This window comes from Phyllostomus hastatus, unplaced genomic scaffold (genome assembly GCF_019186645.2).
Source record: "Phyllostomus hastatus isolate PE091 unplaced genomic scaffold, TTU_PhHast_1.1 phas_scaffold_55, whole genome shotgun sequence".
Taxonomy (NCBI): Eukaryota; Metazoa; Chordata; class Mammalia; order Chiroptera; family Phyllostomidae; genus Phyllostomus; species Phyllostomus hastatus.
In genome coordinates, this window is record NW_025334035.1 from 12,599,361 (window position 1) to 12,618,578 (window position 19,218).

Sequence of the window (19,218 nt, forward strand, 5' to 3'; positions counted from 1 at the left end):
CTGAAAATTCACTTATGAAATAGGTAAGTTGAAAAGATTCAACCAGTTTCAATAAATTTGAGCAAGAGATTCTTTTTAAGCAGGCATAACCATTAATTTAAATGAAAGAAAAGAGGTGGTTTTCTCAAAGGAGCATAGTCAGTCTCATCCTGTTAGTGGACAAATGTACCCCCCTCAAACTCATAGTGTTTCAACTGCCCCTCTTCACAAACCCATTTTAAAAGCAAGAATGAGAATACCCTTAACTCTTCTCTGTCTCAATGTCTATTTATCACTAAGTCCTATTTATTATTTCTTAAATAACTCCAATTTGTCCATCTTCCTCTGTTCCCATATTAGCATTATCTTAGTTCTGGCCACCATCATTTCACTAACTGATTTCTTTAACTCAAGTTTTCTTTCCCACCAATCTATTCTCCACACTTTCTGACCAGTGGTCATTATGCAACAAGAATATAATGTTACTTTACTGCCTAAAACCCTCTAATGGCTTTCAAAAAATTTAGGTAAAGATGATTTTTAGTTCTCATGAGATGCCACCCCTTATCTAGTGCCCATTATGTGAGCCTCCTGGTATTCACACCCTTGTTTAATTTCACCCTGCGCCCCCATCCCCTTGAGTGTGGGTAGGATCTTTGACTCATTATTTTAAGAAAAAAAAATTAAATTGATTTTGGAGGCGGGGGGAGAGTGCTGGAGAGAAACAGACAGACATGCATTTTTTTTCTACCCAGCGTGATGCTCTGAGCTACTCAGCCAATGTGCATCTGGCACTCACTTTTGACAATAGGACACAGCAAAGGTGGCATATTCTAATGCTTGTTTTGCTAGGAGACTTCTTGCTGGTTTTGATGAAGGAAGTGGTGAGGTTTGGGAGGCCCACATGGCAAGGAGCTATGGGTGGCCTTCAGCAAACAGCCAGCAAAAGCCTAAACCCTGTCAACAACCCACAGGGGCTTGGAAGTGGATCATTCCTACTAGAGCCTTTGTATGAGAACCCAATCCTGGCTGACATCTTGATAGCCAGCTTCAGTGGACCCAGTTAAGCTGTGCTCAGACCTTTGCTCAGATACTGTGAGATAATAAATGTGTGCTTTTTTGAGCCACTAAGTGTATAGTAATAGTTATGTAGAAAAAGATAACTAATGCAGTATCCTAACTTAAGTTGCCACCTCCCTTCTCCAAACCCAACCCAGAGATCTTCTAGAAGGGAGAGGTTGTTGGATTGCAAAACTGTTGAAAAATTCATTGGAAACTCTGGGACACATGGCTACAGTTGGTCCTAGGGTGTATGTGTGTGTGTGGGTGTGGGTGTGTGTGTGTATAGATTATAAGAGAATGACAACCACAGTGGAAGACTCCTAGATGCCACAAAGGGACTGTGGGGAAGTGCTATAGGGAGTGCGGGTTTTTAGCATTTTATTGTGCTACTTTCTGTTCATTCCTGCATTGCCTTAGGTACATCTTTCCCACTCTAGCACCATCCCAGCGTAGCCTTAGAGCTGGGCTGGGAGAGGAATAGATACTAATAGATAAAAGTGGACCCTTTTCAAAGGGTTTTATTCACCTTTTTCACACTCTGATACACACATATTCACACATACTTGCAGTGAGTCAAATGGTCAATGCAAAAAGGAGATAGTGATGGAGAGTTCCCTGAGGGATAAAATCACCTGGTAGAAAGAGGATGGTAAACGGGGTGGCATGCCAAATTCTAACACCACAGATTCTCTGCTTTGAAAACAACTAAAATCTCCCTAAGTTTCTCCTCCTCTCCCCACATACATACATATATTTCACCTACAGTTGGTGCCCTTCCTGGTAAGTCAAAGGAAGTACAGGAAACACCTTGAGGTTTTTGGTTCCCTTACCTCCACACATTACCAGCTTATAACCTGGGCATAGGGAATATGGACTCACAAGGAAAAAATATCAGAAGAATTCTATTATATTAAATAAAAATAAACTGAACAATTTACAACAGGTGAATAAAATGTATTCTTTTTTCATTTCAGATTTTTTATTTGAATTCTATTACAGTCATCCCAAATTTTCCCCCTTTGCTTTTCTCTGCCCATCCCACCCCCTACTCCCACAGTCAGTTCACACACTGTTAAGCTATCTTAAAAGAGACAAAGGAGGACATAAGAGACATTAAGGAAGAACTTATAAAAACGCTATGAAAAATATAATGGTTGAATAAGTCATTTAATACTTCATTGAGTAGCAGAATGGGTAAAACTGAATAGTGAATTTGAAAGCCAGACTATCAGTCAAAAAACACTGTTTAATCAGATATCAGGAGGGAATTTCAAAAAGGTGAAAAGTGTAAAAGGAATGTTAAGCAATATGGAAACATACTAGGTATTGAGAGTCCTAAAATGAAATAAAGAATAAAAAGAGGAGAAAATATTTTAAGAAATAATAACCAAGAATTATGGAGAAATAAAAAAAGTTAAAAAACTTAGATTGAAAGTGCTCCTAGAAAGTCAAACAGAAACAATATGAAAAGACACCACAAATGATAAAATCCAACAATGTAAATATTGGTTCAGAGTCTTGAGAGTTCCCTGGGTGAATTTGGAACCTGGCTCCCACCTATGGGTGGCAGTGAGAGACTGCAGAAAGAGGCAGAACAATCCAGATCGGTAGGTGACAACTTTAATAAGCAAGGGAACTTACACACATGGCTTGTCTTGGTAAATCTGCACATGTCCACCAGAATCTTAAAAGTTAGTTGTCTTTATTAGAAAGGATGTACATAATCACAAGTTTAACAGATGGATGAGGGAGGGCAGGGAGAAAATATAGGTGTGTCTTTTAATAAGTTAGGTACAAGTATCATGAGAATAAACATAGGGTGTATAACATTCAAACCAGAAGAAAAGGACTAATTATTCAGTGGAAACCCAGACAACAGGAAAACAAGAAACAACAAGAAATAATGGTAAAGAAAAAACAGGCTAAGACCTGTTATATCATTTATCACAATAAATGTCAAACCCACACATCAAAGTCAAACAATCTCTAAATGAATTACAAACAAGCAAACCAAACCAATCCAAGCAAAATCACCAGATGCAGCACTATGTTCTTGACAAAGATATATTGTTAACCAAACAACACAGAAAGGTTAAAAACAAAGTGACACTAAAAGACATACCAGATAAATATGCACTAAAAGAATGACCAGATAACAATGTTTTATTAATAAAATTAGATTTAGGATAAAAACAATGGACTAAAGAGGTATGTTATGTACTTGTCAAACTCATGAGAAGTATAGTCTCTTTCATTTGGCCATATTTCTGCTTTTTTATTGTTCTGCCTTCCTGATGCTTCATGATTGCATCCTTCATCATTTCTTTTTTGTTCAAAGAACATCTCTTAGCCATTCTTTATGGGCAGGTCTGCTAAGCGACAAATTCTTCTAGTTTCCATTCGTCTGAAAACGTCTGTGTTTCCTTTTCATACACAAAGGATAGTTTCACTGGTTATTAAATTCATGGTTGATAGATTCTTTCCTTCAAGTTGAAATCACTTGAAAACAGGCTATTTCCTTCTGGGCTTGAAATGCCACTCACAGTTTTTACAATGCTACTGGCTCCATTTCTTAGGCTACACTTTACATCTCCTTGACTAATCTTATAATGGGCACTTTCTTTGTTACTGCTCAAGTCCTTCACCTTTTTCATCCATTTGCCCACCCCCAACCCAAATCTGGTAACCATGAATTAGTTCTCTGTATCAATGAATTTGTTTCTGTTTTCCTTGTGCATTTATTTTCCATTTTACTTTCTACATGTAAGTGACCCATATGGTACTTGCTTTTCTCTGTCTGACTTATGTCACTTAGCATAATACTCTTTATGTCCATCTGTCCATGTGTCACAAATAGCAAGATTTCATTTGTTTTTCTGGTGGAATAATATTCCATTGCAAATATGGACCATGTTTTCTTTATTTATTTGTGCATTAATGGAAGTTCATGTTTTGAATGGAGCATTTCACCCATTTACATGGGAAGGAATTATTGACAGGTAACAAGCTGGGTGGGGGAGGGTCAAGAAGAAAACAGGGGCTCTGCCCGCACTTCTCTCTGGGAGAAAGCTGCTCCTCCTGCCTGTGCTCTGAAGCCCAACAATGCAGGTCCTCCCTGTAAATTGCTGGCATTCAAGCTCTTGCCCCAGCGCTGGAGCTCAGAGCAAGTAAGTGTCAGTTGAGTAATCTGTGCATCAGCCCCTTAAGGGGAGCACCTGGGACTCCAGCAAACAGCCCTCCCTTTCACTCAGCCGCAGTCCCTGCCTGTTTTCACAGCCAGAAAGCATAGGGAGTGCTCTCCCTGGCACTGGGATCCTGGGCTGAGGGTGTCCAGAGGGGCTGGGGCCTTTCTCTTCTTGCTCTTCCATTGGAAACCTCTGCAGCCCGGATACTAACCTTTCCCACCATTTCTTAACTGCCACACTGAGTGTGGGGCCTGCCCGTTCCCCCTTCTCCAAACATCCTACCAGGATCAATGCAGCTTCTTTTGAATATCCTTATAGGACTTCTGTTGAGCCAGTCTTCAGGCTGTCCTCCAGGGGCATTGTTCTGCAGTTTAGCTGTGATTTTGGTGCATTGCTGGGGGTGGTGAGCATAGCATTGACCTACTCTGCCATCTTGAGGAGAATTTGTTCCTTGCAATGTTTTTGTGAAAACATTACAGCATTTGTCCTGTAGCTTTGTTTTGGAATTTGCTGGCTGCATCCCATGGTGTTATTTTGTAACAGGGGGGAACTTCTTCCCAGAAATGGCAAAGGGTGAAGATGCATGGAAGATGGGACATGTGTGTTGCTCTGGGCACCAGGATGCCACTCGCATAACACTAAAAAGGGGCACACTACTCTGGTGACAAAAGCCAGGCAGGTGATTAAATGGGAGGAACATACCCTCCCACCCACTTCTGTTATGGTGGAGATTCTGGGGAGATCCTTTAAAAGCAGAGTGTGCAGAAATGCCCGTCTCTCCCTCTCCCCTCCCCCCCCTTCCCCTCCCCTCCCCTCTACCCTCTGGACCGGCACAGACTGGAGTTCCTGGGCCCAGAGATTGTGTCCTGGATACCTGGGGACATTACTGCAGCACCTCCCTGATTGCCCAGGGCAGGCCTGGAGCACAGAGAGCTAGGGATAGGAGGGTGGGGTTGGCTGCAAAGGCTCTGGCTGATAAGTCTTAAGACCCTCCCCGAGGTGGGAAATCACTTGGCTACAGCCCTCCTACAACCCAGATGTGTGAGCCAGCGAGTCTGTGCCCCTTCCCAGCTGGGAAGCTGTGGTTGCTGCTGTCTGTATGGGTCAGGCCCCACGCCCCTCCCTGAGCTCTTCAGGCCTGACTAGGAACACTGCCAGTGCTTGGAGCAAGGCCAGTAAGAAGGGGATCTCGGGGTGGGGTGAGGAGATTCTCATGGATAGGTCTGGGGAAGTGGTTGACGACAAGCCCTGCACCCATTCCCCTGTAGGCAAAGCTGTGGGTGAAGCTGGGGTGGCCACCAGCCAGCAGCCTGCTCACTCCTCCAGTCTCTTTGGGGATGGGGTAAGCATCAAGTAACCTATTGTGTATATATAAACAAAAATTACATTTTCCTTTTCACCAGAATCTGTCTGTAGAGTTATTGCCTATGGATGGCAGGCAATGGGACCCCACTGGTTGTTTGGTTACAGCAGTGGTGCCCAATGTGGGTCCCTAACTCCTTGTGGCAGGTCAACCCCCACCATGAGGGAGTGGGATGGTGGGGCTTCACAGTTGCTGAGAGTTCCTCTACACACCCACTGGGGCGTCTGTGGCTTAAACACACCTGGTGGTGAAAATGAAACTAGTCTGGGAAGGGAATGGGCTCTGGAAAGGAGGAAGGATCAGCTGAGTTTTATGACTGAGAACTGGGGTCTGAGTGAGGATCGGCCAAATTTGGGAGAAGCACTGAAGGTAGTGGCGGGGGTTAGAGCCTCAGCAGCTCCCAGACCTGCTGAAAATGTCAGAATATAAACTTGTGGTAGTTGGAGCTGGTGGCCTAGGCAAGAGTGCCTTGATGATACAGCTGATTCAGAATTGCTTTGTGGATGAATATGATCCTACAATGAGGATTCCTAAAGGAAACAAGTAATAAGTGAGGGAGTAACCTGTTCCTTGGATATTCTCTACATAGCAAGTCGAGAGGAGTACAGTGCAATGAGGGACGAGTACACAAGGACTGGAGAGCACTTTCTTTGTGTGTTTACCTTAAATAATGCTAAATCATTTGAAGATATTCACTGTTATAGAGAAGTGAAAAGAGTAAAGACTCTGAAGATGTCCTCATGGCCCTGGTAGGAAATAAATGTGATCTGCCTCCTACAACAGTAGACACAAAACAGGCTCAGGACTTAGGAAGAAGTTATAGGATTCCTTTTATTGAAACATCTGCAAAGACAAGACAGGGTATTGACAATGCCTTCTATACAGTAGGAAATTCAGAAACATGAAAAGGAAATGAGCAAAGACAGTAAAAAGAAAAAGAAATCAAAGACATAGTATATGATTATGTAAATACAATTTGTACTTTTTTAAAAAAAGTATAGTTAAGTAAAAGTGGCAATTTTTGTATATTACACTAAATTATTAGTATTTGTTTTAGCATTACCTAATTTTCCTTCTCCAACACCCAACCTGTTAGCTTTTATTTTGAATGTTTATTTTTAAATGGCAATGGAAGATTTGTTTTCCTTTAAGTGCCAGTATTCTCTGAATTTTGGTTTTTGAGCTAACAATACCTGTGGGGTGGGGGGAGAAAAGAACTGAATACCTGAGATTTCTTTCTTGGGGTTTTTAGTGCATGCATTTGATTACTTCCTTACTTGAATATGAGAAACAGAAACATAATGTCTCATGTTTATTGGTTGTTCCTATACTATTTTAAAATAGTAAACAAATTTAAATGTTTTGCAGCAAAAAAAAAGTAAGTTTATGTAAGGGAGTGTTATTATTTCCAGTTGGTGTTCTGTGTTGGTCCCTGAACCATTCATAACTTTGCATTTAGACATATGTTTGTTATAAGCATCCACTTCTGAATCATTTTAAATAGGCCATAAACTGGCAACACCAGTGATCATGCTCTTTGGTCATCCTCTTTTCTGGGGGAAACTTCAAAATATGTGTTATAACTTGGCTGTAAATACCCTTCTGGCTATATTTGCTATTGAGATCAAATGCTGTTTTGTAAATATATTCCTCTATGGGAATGGTGTTCCAGTGGACTGTCTAGTTTACTTACAAACTTTGAAAGTGAGCCACTTGAGTTGAGGTTTTTCTACCTTTGGAAGTGCTGAAGAATATAGATACAGGTCAGGTCAGAGTCACTCTCCATGGTAAATCGAGTGAAGGAGGAGCCCAAACTTGAAAGAAAGAGACTTCTTTTCTGTGACTTGGACTGAACACAAGGAGAAATCATACAGGATTTTTTAAAACTGTGATTTGTGATTACTATGAGAATAAGTTACTACAATGATACTGATTTTCTTATTTTTGTAGGATGGCAGAAAATATGTGTCATATTTTTCTAATAACCTTTTGCACCATGTGTAACTCTCCAGTGAGCTTGACTGGATGCCATGGCTTTGTGTTTTCTCTACTGAGTGGATTACGGTTCTAAGTGATGTCAGAGTAATAATAGAACTATCCCATCCCTCAAATTACTAAAGTCACAGTGAAGTAACATTCATAAAAACCTTGAGTTACTGAATAATACTTTTCTTTGTCTAATATTGGAAAAGTGGTTACACAAAGGAATAGACTGAATTTTCTGATAATCTTTTATAGGAAAAAGAAACATTAATGATTCATCATTGGCCTTGATGTCATTATTACTGTTCTTGCAAGCCTACTATAATAGTTGGCATCTAGTATGGATTTGATGCATAATGAATAATTTTGCTGTATTGGTATATTGTTACCGGTTATTGGTAGAATCCATTTATGAATGATTCACACAACAAAGAAAACCCTGGCAAAAATGTGCCAGGAAATGCATTTGAAATGGGACCAGGCACTTCCCATTGCTTTGCTCCAGATTAGGATAACACCCAGAAGTAGGCTTAAGTTAAGTCCTTTCAAAATACTTTATGAGACCCTTCCAAATCTCGGTTCTGGGAATGCCCCCCCCCTCCGCCCAGATTTGGAGCATGAGTGGAAAATTAAGCAATATGCACAACATTTACGGCAAACACTAGCCATTTTGCACAGTTTGCTCATTGCAGGTCCACCTACCATCTGATGAGCCCTTACACCCAGTCCAACTGGGGGACCAAGTCTTACTAAAGAGTTGGAAGACTCAAGGACCTGAATGGCAGTTAGACAAGCAATGGACTGGCCCCTATGATGTCCTACTGACAACACTTTTTTCCCTGAAGCTCATGGGAATTAAGCCTCGGATCCAACACACACGAATGAAATGGGCACCTCCTGAGGAGAATTTGAACCCTGCTGCTGTGGTCGATGCTGAAAAGGAAAGCTGGCCCTGTACTAGAAGGAGATACAAAATTTCTATTTTGGAAGAAGAGAGCAGGCCCAAATGCAGAGTGAAAAATGTTCCTTTCCTTTCTTAATGTGTTTGTAGATTTAGGGACTTATAGCTGCCAAATCCTGAGTTTGAATGTGGTTTGTTCCATCATTAAAAAGCACAAGGATTGAAAGTGAGTTTTGAAAAATTGTTGTGGCTTCCAGTCAAGATGGCAACATGGGCAGACATGGCTCACCTCTTCACACAACATCAAAATTACATCTAAAATATAGAACAACCATCACTCAGGAATGTCAGAAATCAAGTTAATGGAAGTCTGACAACTACAGAATTGAAGAAACCAAATCCATCCAGACTGGTAGGAGGGGAATGGACATGGAATGGGTTGGCCCCACACCCACATGGACAAAAATTCAGGAGGGATATCTAGGGAGTGAAGAGCCTGAGAACCACACCAGGACCCCCAGCCCAGGATTCCAGAGCCAGGAAGATAAGTCACCACAAGCTGTGAAAATCCGTGTGGATTGACTTGGTGGGAAAAGCTGCTGAAGCCCTAAGCAGTTCTTAGAGAACCCACACAGACTCACCTACTTAGGCCTGCTCCATCTGAACCCCAGCACCAGGGAAGAGACTGAAGTGTCTGGCATTGGGGCCAGCAGGGGTCATTGTCCCTTTGCTGAGCCCTCTCCTTCCCCATAGAGCCGGTAGGCTGGTGCCGTATCTGAGACTCCATCAACCTGGCTAACACTATGTGACCTACACTGTTGGAGATCCACAGAAGCTCTGCCTCACCCAATTTACCGGCCCACCCAAGCTGTTTTTCCAAAAGAATGGCTGATCTTAGCTCCTAAATCTTACCAAACAGGCCACAGATGGCTTCAGTGAGCCCTAGCAGCAGCCAGATTAGTGTCACAGCTTGGCTTCATCTGGGCATCTCCAAGCCCAGCACAAGTAGCAGCCATCTCAGATTGCTTTACAGCTCTGGCAGGGGTGCCCTGGGCAAAACACAGGTGGGGGCTGACCATGGCCTGCACCACCTGGGAAACCCAAGGGCCAGTGTACACAGTGGACAGCTACAGACCACATCAGAGCACCACCACCCTGCCCCTACACAGCTGATCCTCCACAGAGGATGGAGGTTGGTGGTCAGTGGTCACAGCCAGTCCTTGCAGCTCACTGGCCTGAGTAAATCCCTCTTGTTGATCTACCAACAGCAACCAAAGCTCAGATACAATAGGAGAGTGTACTCAGCCAACACAAAGGGTGCACCTCGAGTACCCAGCTTGGGTGATAGGGGAAGCTGTGCTATGGGACCCTACAGGACATGTACTATATTAAACCACACTACCAAGACAGGGAGTCAAAGCAGCTCTACCCAATACATAGAAACAAACACAGACAGGCTGACAAAATGAGGAGACAAAGAAACATGCCCCAAATGAAAGAACAGACAAAACTCCAGAAAAAGGGCCAAATGAAATGGAGATAAGCAATCTATCAGATGCGCAGTCCAAAACAGTGGTTATAAGAATGCTTAAGGAACTTAATGAGGACCTCAGCAGCATAAAAAAGACTGTGTCAGAAACAAAGGATACACTAACTGAAATAAAGAACAAATTTGCGTTCTGGCCAAGATGGAGGCATAGGTAGGAACCCTTCACTTCCTCATACAACCAAAAGGAGGATAACAACCAATCTAAAATCAATAAACAACCGAAATCGCCAGAAAATCAAACTGCATGGAACTCTGACAACCAAGAAATTAAGCAAAAAATCAATCAGAACAACCAGACCAGTAAGGTGGACCACATGGGCCGACTCAGAAAAACTGGCAAGGCAGCTGGGGGGCAGGGCTGATCTTGAAGCTTGGAAGAGCTGTGTGGGAGGGACTGACTTAAGGGGAAAACTGAGACTCGGAGCTGACTGTGGGCTAGGGCTGGGGTTGCTGCGGTGAGAGATACTTCCAGTCTGACATGAGAGTCTGTTGGAAAGGGCACTGGAGACGTACAGGCAAGCTGCATTGTTCCCTCTCTGGTCCTCCCACACAGGCAGTGCAGCAAAGAGGGTTCCCCTGCCTGGGTGGACACCTAAGGCCCTGCCCCCTTACAACCTATCAGCTGCGCCAGATAAAGAAATATGACCCAAATGAAAGAACACAGCAAAACCTCAGAAAGAGAAGTAAACAGTAAGGAGATTGCCAACCTATCTGATGGAGAATTTAAAGCCCTGGTAATCAAAATGCTCACAGAACTGATTGAGCTTGGTCAAAAAGTGAAAGAACAAATGAAAGATACCCAGGATGAAATAAAGCAAAATATTCAGGGAACCAGCAGTGACAAGAAGGAAACCAGGATTTCAAAGCAACAATTTGGAACAAAAGGAAGAAATAAACATTCAACTGGATATTTCCGGCCAAGATGGAGGTGTAGGTAGACACACTGTGTCTCCTCGCACAACCAAGATAGGGACAACAATAATTTAGAAACCGAATAACAACCAGACTGACAGAAAATTGAACTGTATGGAAGTCGGACAACCAAGGAGTTAAAATAGACATGTTCATCCAGACCCATAGGAGGGGCAGAGTCAGGCAGCTGGGTGGAGAGAGGTCAAGAAACAAAGAATGCTGGGATCCCAGGCACACAAGATCGCAGCGGGCAGACCCTGGCTGAGGGCTAGCAACCGGCAGACCCAGCGAGGTGGCGATTGTGAACCAAGGCACTGTGGGCAAGGCGGCTGGCTGACCAGGCAGTCCCAGGGTCCCAGCACTGGGAAATAGAGCCTTGGGGCACTGATTGTAAACACCCATGGGGGTTGAGGTGCAGGGAGAGACTCCCAGCCTCACAGGAGAGGTCATTGGAAAGACCCACAGGGTGCACAAGCCCACCCAATGGGAATTGGCACCAGAAAAGCCCAGTTTGCTTGGGGGAAGCGGCGGAAGGGACTGAAGAGCAGAGCAAGTGCCATTGTTCCCTCTCGGACCCTGCCGCCACATATAGCGTCACAGCCCAGCCACTCGGTTGCCCTGCCTTGGTGAACACCTAAGGCTGTGCCCCTCATATGAAACAGACATGACAAGACCAAAAAAAAAAAAATGGCTCAAACAGGAGAACAAATGAAAGCCCAGGAACCAATACTTTTAAGCAACCGAGAGATGGCCAACCTATCAGATGCACAGTTCAAAGCACTGGTGATCAGGATGCTCACAGAATTGGTTAAATTTGGTTGCAAATTAGATGAAAAAAATGAAGGCTACAATAAGAAATGAAGAAAAATGCACAGGGAACCAATAGTGATGGAAAGAAAGCTGGGTCTCACATCAATGGAGTGGACCAGAAGGAAGAAAGAAATAATCAAACAGAAAAGAATGAAGAAATAAGAATTAAAAAAAGTGAGTAGAGGCTTAGGAACCTCAGGACATCTTTAAATGTCCCAACATCCAAATTATAGGGGCACCAGAAGAAGAGGAAGAGGAACAAGTGAAAAACTTATTTGAACAAATAATAAAGGAGAACTTCCCCAATTTGGCAAAGGAAATAGATTTCCAGGAAGTCCAGGAAGCTCAGAAAGTCCCAAAGAAGTGGGACCCAAGGAGGAACACATCAAGGCACATCATAATTACATTACCCAAGATTAAAAATAAGGAGAGAATCCTAGAAGCAACGAGAGAAAAGGAGACAGTCACCTACAAAGGAGTTTCCATCAGACTGTTAGCTGACTTCTCAAAAGAGATCTTGCAGGCAAGAAGGGGCTGGAAAGAAGTATTCCAAGTCATGAAAGGCAAAGACCTACATCCAAGATTGCTCTATCCAGCAAAGCTTTCATCTCAGAGAAGGTCAAGTTAAAAGAGTTCAACATCATCAAGCCCCTATCATATGAAATGTTAAAGGGACTTATCTAAGAAAAAGAATATAAAAAACATGTACAGTAAAATGACAGAAAACTCACAATTATTAACAACCATACCTAAAACAAAAACAAAAATAAACTAAGCAAACAAGTAGAACAGGAACAGAAACACAGAAATGGAGATCCCATGGAGGGTTAGCAACAAGGGAGTGGGAGGAGGAGGAGAAGGGGAAAAGGTACAGAGAATTAGCATAGATGGTAGGTAGAAAATAGACAGGGGGAGGGCAAGAATAGTATGAGAAATGTAGAAGCTAAAGAACTTATAAGTATGACACATGGACAGGAACTAAAGGGGGGGAATATGGGTGGGAGAGGGTGTGCAGGGTGGAGGGGAATGAAGGGGGTAATGGGACAACTGTAATAGCATAATCAATACAATATATTGGAAAAAATCACATATAGAATAAAGACCATGTATATGTGGCAGCTATTTGCTCCCCCCCCCCCCAAAAAAAAACTCCATGAACATCCAACTGGATCATATCAAAGAAACAAGAATAAAAAAATGAAGAGAGGCTGAGGATTCTCTGGGACAACCTGAAATGTACCAATAGCTGAATTATAGGGGTGCCAGAAGGAGAACAGCAGCAAGAAATTGAAAACTTATTTGAACAAATAATGAAGGAAAAATTCCCCAATCTGGTGAAGGAAATAGACTTCCAAGAAGTCCAGGAAGCCCAGAGAGCCCCAAAGAAGTTGGACCCAAAGAGGAACACACCAAGGCACATCATAATTATGTTAGCCAAGATTAAAGTCAAAGAGAAAATCCTAAAAGCAGCAAGACATAAGGAGACAGTTACTTACAAAGTAGTTCCCATAAGTCTATCAACTGATTCCTCAAAAGAGACCTTACAGGCAAGAGGGACTGGAAAGAAGTATTTGAAGTCATGAAAGGCAAGGACCTACATCCAAGATTATTCTATCCAGCAAAGCTTTCATTTAGAATGGAAGGGCAGAAAAAGTGTTTCCTAGATAAGGTCAAGTTAAAGGAGTTTATTATTACCAAGCCAATATTATATGAAATGCTAAAGGGACTTATCTAAGAAAAAGATAAAAAATATGAACAATAAAATGACAACAAACTCACAATTATCAACAAATGAACCTAAAAGAAAAGAAAAACAATGAAAACAAAAACTAAGCAAACAACCAGAACAGGAACAGAACCAGAGAAATGGACATCACACAGAGGGAGTTCAGTGGGGAAGGGGAAGGGAGGAATAGAGGGGAAAAGGTACAGGGAAGAAGAAGCATAATTAGTAGGCATAAAATAGATGGGGAGAAATGAAAAATGGTATAGGAAACAGAGGACTCAAAGAACTTATATGTACAACCCATGGACATGAACTAAGAGGGGCGGGGAATGCTGGAAGGTTGGGGGGCAGGGTGGAGGGGGGATAAAGGGGAAAAATGGGAAAAACTGTAATAATATAATCAACAAAAAATACTTTAAAAAATAAAGAACAATTTACAGGGAAACAACAGTATGGACGAAGCCAAGAATCAAACCGATGATTTAGAACATAAGAAAGCAAAAAACAACCACACAGAACAATAAGAAGAAAAAAGAATTTAAAAAATGATGATAGCATAAACAGCCTCTGGGACAATTTCAAGAGGTCCAACATTCGCCTCACAGGGGTGCCCGAAGGAGAAGAGAAAGAGCAAGAAATTGGAAATTTACCTGAAAAAAAATAGAGAAAACTTCCCTAATTTGGCAAAAGAAATAGACATACAAGTTCAGGAAGCACAGAGTTCCAATTATGATGGATGCAAAGAGGCCCACTCCAAGGCACATCATAATTAAAGTGCCAAAGGTTAAAGATAAAGAGAGATTCTTGAAATCAGCAAGAGAAAAGAAATTAGTTACCACAAGGTTGCCAGATGGGAGTGGAGAAGGGGAGGATAGTTGAAGGGGTGGGGGGATTAAGAAGTACAAATAGGTAGTTACAGAATAGTCATGGGGATATAAAGTACAGAATAGGAAATGGAGTAGCCAAAGAACTTATGTGGAATGACTCATGGACATGAACAATGGTAGGGGGATTGAGGGAGTAGGGGGTGCTAGGTGGAGGGGGCCAAAGGGGAAAAATCAGGACAGCTGTATTACAGTAATCAATAAAATATGATTAAAATAAAAAATAAAAGACAAAAATGTCCATTTTTTAAAAAGGAAGTGAGTTATGATTATCCCCAAGTGAGTAAGAAGGTTTATGAAGGTTGTAGAGGACACAGAAGAGTGTAGAATACTTTTTTGTGAAAGGAAAGAAACCTCAATGATTGGGTTGAGTTGTTCTTTGCTTTGGGTTTTGTTTTGTTTCTTACCTTATTATCATTTGGGGACTTAGGAACCTTAACTTTTTGTTTACACTGGGAATCCTGTATCTCTGCCATTTGGGACTTCATGCCATTTGAGACCTAGGAAAGGTTGTCTGGTGCCAGTTGGAGCCAGCTGGGGTGAGAGAATGTCTATGTCATTGGGGCTTCGTGCTATTTGGGACCTGAGAAAGATCATCTCTGTGATCAGTTAGTGGGACAGGTTTAAGGCTAGTTTCTTGGCAGACAAGATTCTAAGGCTAGTTTTTGTCCCCTCTTATTTTTTATTTTTTACTTTTGGAATTCTGTTTTCCTCTGGATATTATTTTGTTTCTGTTTTTAAAAGAAATTGACATTTCTCAGGGAGAATTAAAACTTCACACCAAGTCATAAAGTAATGAAAGATTTAAAGCATGGAAATACAATTTTGGTGGATATTGGAAGGACAAGGATTTTCCTTTTTGTTTTGTATTTTTTTGTCCCTACCTGGGCCCTTTAGAATTTGACATTCTTAATGAGTAAGGATATAAAATTTATTTTGCATGAAATCAACAAGACCAGTTTCAAATCATGGTTTTAATAACTAAGACTGACTGGGGAAGATGACAGTGAGGTAGGTGGGAGCAGATCTCAGTTCTCCCTGTACCCTGCTGGAACACCTGGCTGATCTTCTGAGGAACAGAGTGAACAGCCAAGGGAATCCTAGTTTATATGAAATTTGGAGGCCAAAAATTGTAGAGGACATTGAAAAACACACAGTAAAGAGATTGTATTGGGATGCTGAGGTCCCTAGGATCTGTGCAGGGACCAAGGCGCCTGCCTCAGGATACTCAGAAAGTTAGATCACCAGCTCCCTTCCCTACCAAAGCAGGGAGGGCAACCCAGCACCAGGAGGGACCTGGATGCTTGAAGTCACTGTGGGGAATAAAGAAGTGGGAGACACACACAGGTAGTATACACCCACCGGGACTGTGGAAGCTGGCTAGGTCATTACTAGAGAAACTGGCAAGCTGGGTGACATCTGGAGAAGGGAGGAGTTGGGCCGTGTTGGACCCTGCCCTGGATAGTCTCTGGTCTGGTTAGAAAGTTGACTGTGTGGAAAGGTGGATGCTTGTTAAGAATGGCGTCCTTAAACAAGAGGCTTTTACAAAAAAAAAAGAGAGAGAGAAAGAAAGGAAGGGAGGGAGGAAGAAAAGGAAAGGAAAGGAAAGAAGAAAGAGAAAGAAGAAAGAAAAAGAAAAAGAAAGAAAGAGAAAGAGAAAGAAAAAGAAATGAAGAAAGAAAAGAAAGAGAAAGAAGAAAGAAAGGAAGGAAAGAAGGAAGGAAGGTAGGAAGGAAGGAAGGAAGGGAGGAAGGAAGGGAGGAAGGAAGGAAGGGAGGAAAGAAAGAAAGGCTCTCAGCTACACTTTAAGGAACTTTTGCACAGCGGCTGGCTCTCACTGCTCCACCTGGCAGCTAATTTAAGCCACTCACCTGGAGTCTGATTCAAGTCCCTTGCCCAGTGGCTGACTGGTACCACTTACCTAGCGGTGGGCTCAACAAGAGTCTTATCTCTCTTTCACCTTTTATAAAAAATGGCTAGTTGGGAGAACAATCACAGTTAATTTTACAGTAATATAAGTATCCAAAGTATCCTTATACTTTGGATAAGTATAACATTATACTTATCTAAAGGATCTCCTATCTCTTCTCTACTTCTTGGTACTTTAAATCCCATAGAACACTCTCCGGCTGTCTTAATCCATTTTGCCTACCCACTGCCACTTATCACATACAAGATTAGGTGGGAGCTGTGAACATCAGTATACCTGCTGGGGTAGAGAACCCACAAACAAAGGAACCACTGAAAGGTAAAATCCCAAGTACTATAAGAGAGTCCACACAGGCAGGAGAAAGGGCAAACCTAGAGCATCCAGACAAGGAGATCAAAGACACCACATCACCGAGTCCCATAGAATTCCTACCATAGAAGTTCACCCTACAAAGATAGCCAGCAAAGCAGAACATCAGGAAGCACAGAATCAAACAAAAAGAGTCACCTAATGATGGGGAGACAAAAAAAAAAAAAAAGAAACCCTGCAATTAAAAAGAATGGAAGACTCCCCACTAAAAGAGCTAAGTGAAATGGAGGTAAGCAAACTATCAGATATAGAATTCAAAATAATGGTTCTAAGGATGCTCAAGGAGCTCACAGACAACTACAAGGAACTGAGAACTACAACATATGAAAAAGGAAATAGAAACTATAAACAAAACCCAGGAAGGAATGAAAAATAAAATTTTGGAAATAAAAAACACACTAGAAGGAATTACAATCAGGCTGGATGAAGCAGAGGACTGAATTAGTGAACTGGAAGACAAGGTGGAAACACCCAGTACAGCAGCTGCACACACACAAAAAAAGACTAAGAAAATATGAAGATAGCTAAAAGGAACTCCAAGATAACATGAAACAGAACAACATTCAAATAATAGGAATAGCAGAAGGAAAAGAAAAGGAACAAGGGATAGAACCCTGTTTGAAAAAATAATGACAGAAAACTTATTAAACCTGGAGAGGGAAAAAACCATACAAGTTTAGGAGGCACAGGGAGTCCCAATCAAGATGAACCCAAAGAGGCCATTTCCATATCGTAATTAAAATGCCAAATGCTAAAGACAAAGAGAGAATATTAAAAGCAGCAAGGGAGAAACAAGAAGTAACATACAAGGGGCTCTGATAAGGCTACCATCTGACATCTCAAAAGAAACACTCCAATCCAGGAGAGAATGGTGAGAGACATTCCAAGTAATGTAAAACAAGGGCCTGCAACCAAGATTATTCTAACCAGTGAGGCTCTCAATTGAAATGGAAGGCAAAATAAGGAGTTTTCCAGACAAAAGAAGGCTGAAAGAATACATCTCCACCAAACCAGCACTACAAGATTCACTAACAGGACTACTATAAGAAGAGAAAGGAAAAGAGTGAAAGAGAGAGGAACACAGGTACAAAAGGGAAAAATGAACAAATACCTACCAATAATAACCTTAAATGTTAATGGATTAAATGCTCCAATCAAAAGACATAGAGTAGCTGAATGGATAAGAAAACATGACTCACACATATACTGCCTACAAGAGCCCCATCTCAGAACAAAAGAACTACACAGACTGAAAGTGAAGGATTGGGGGAAAAATTCCATGCCAAAGGACAGAAAAGAAAATCCAGGGTAGCAATATTCATATCAGACAAAATAGACCTCAAAACAAGGGCCATAAAAAGAGACTCAGAAGGACACTTCATAATACTCAAGGGAAGAATCCATTGAGAAGGCATGAACATTATAAACATTTATGCACCCAACATAGGAGCACCTGAATACATAAAGAAAATCTTGGAGGACTTTAGGAAAGATACTGACAGCAACACACTTATACTAGGGGATTTTAACACCCCACTGTAAAAAATGGATAGATCTTCCAAACAAAATATCAACAAAGATATTGCAGCATTGAACAGTGTCCTAGATAAAATGGACTTCACTTATATATATATAGAAACTTTCATCCCAAAGAGGCAAACTACACATTCTTTTCCAATGCCCATGGGACATTTTCAAACATAGACCACATGATAGGATACAAAACAAGTCTCAACAAATTCAAGAAAATTGAAATCATATCAAGTATTTTCTCTGACCACAAGGCACTGAACTAGAAACCAACCTCAAGGAAAAAACTCAAAAACATTCAAATTCATGGAGATTGAAGAGTATGCTATTAAACAATGAATGGGTTAAGAATGGCATCAAGGAAGAAATCAAAGAGTTTCTGGAAACAAATAAAAATGAACTCATGGTAGTCCAAAACTTGTGGGACACAGCAAAGGCAGTCTTGAGATGGAGTTTTGTAGTGATACAGGCCTACCTAAAAAAGATAGAAACATTTCATATAAACAACCTAACCCTACCTCTACAAGAATTGGAGGAAAAACAACAAAGACAGCCCAGAGCAAGTAGAAGGAAGGAAATAACCAAGCAGAATTAGATGACATAGAGACTAAAAGAATTGTAAGGATCAATAAATCCAGGAGCTGGTTCTTTGAAAAGATAAACAAAATTGACAAGCCTTTAAGCAGACTCATCAAGAAAAGAGAGAGGATCCAAATAAACACAATCAGAAATGAAAGAGGAGAGATTACAACTGATACCACAGAAATAGAAAGGACTGTAAGAAATTACTATGAAGAACTATATGCCAAGAAATTTGAAAACCTAGGTGAAATGGACAAATTTCTAGAAAAATACAATCTTCCAAAACTCAATGAAGAAGAAGCACAAAGCCTGAACAGACCAATAACAGCTGACGATATTAAAGCAGCAATCAACTCCTGACATACAAAAGACCTGGACTAGATGGTTTCACAGGAGAATTATACAAAACATTTAAGGAAGAGCTATCCCCTATCTTTCCTATTGCAAAAAATC

The 19,218-nt window shown here is 41.4% G+C and overlaps 1 pseudogene; it reads left to right on the top strand.

Moving 5' to 3' along the window:
* Positions 1 to 6,004: 6,004 nt before the first annotated feature.
* LOC123809396 lies at positions 6,005 to 6,543 on the top strand (annotated as a pseudogene).
* Positions 6,544 to 19,218: the final 12,675 nt, after the last annotated feature.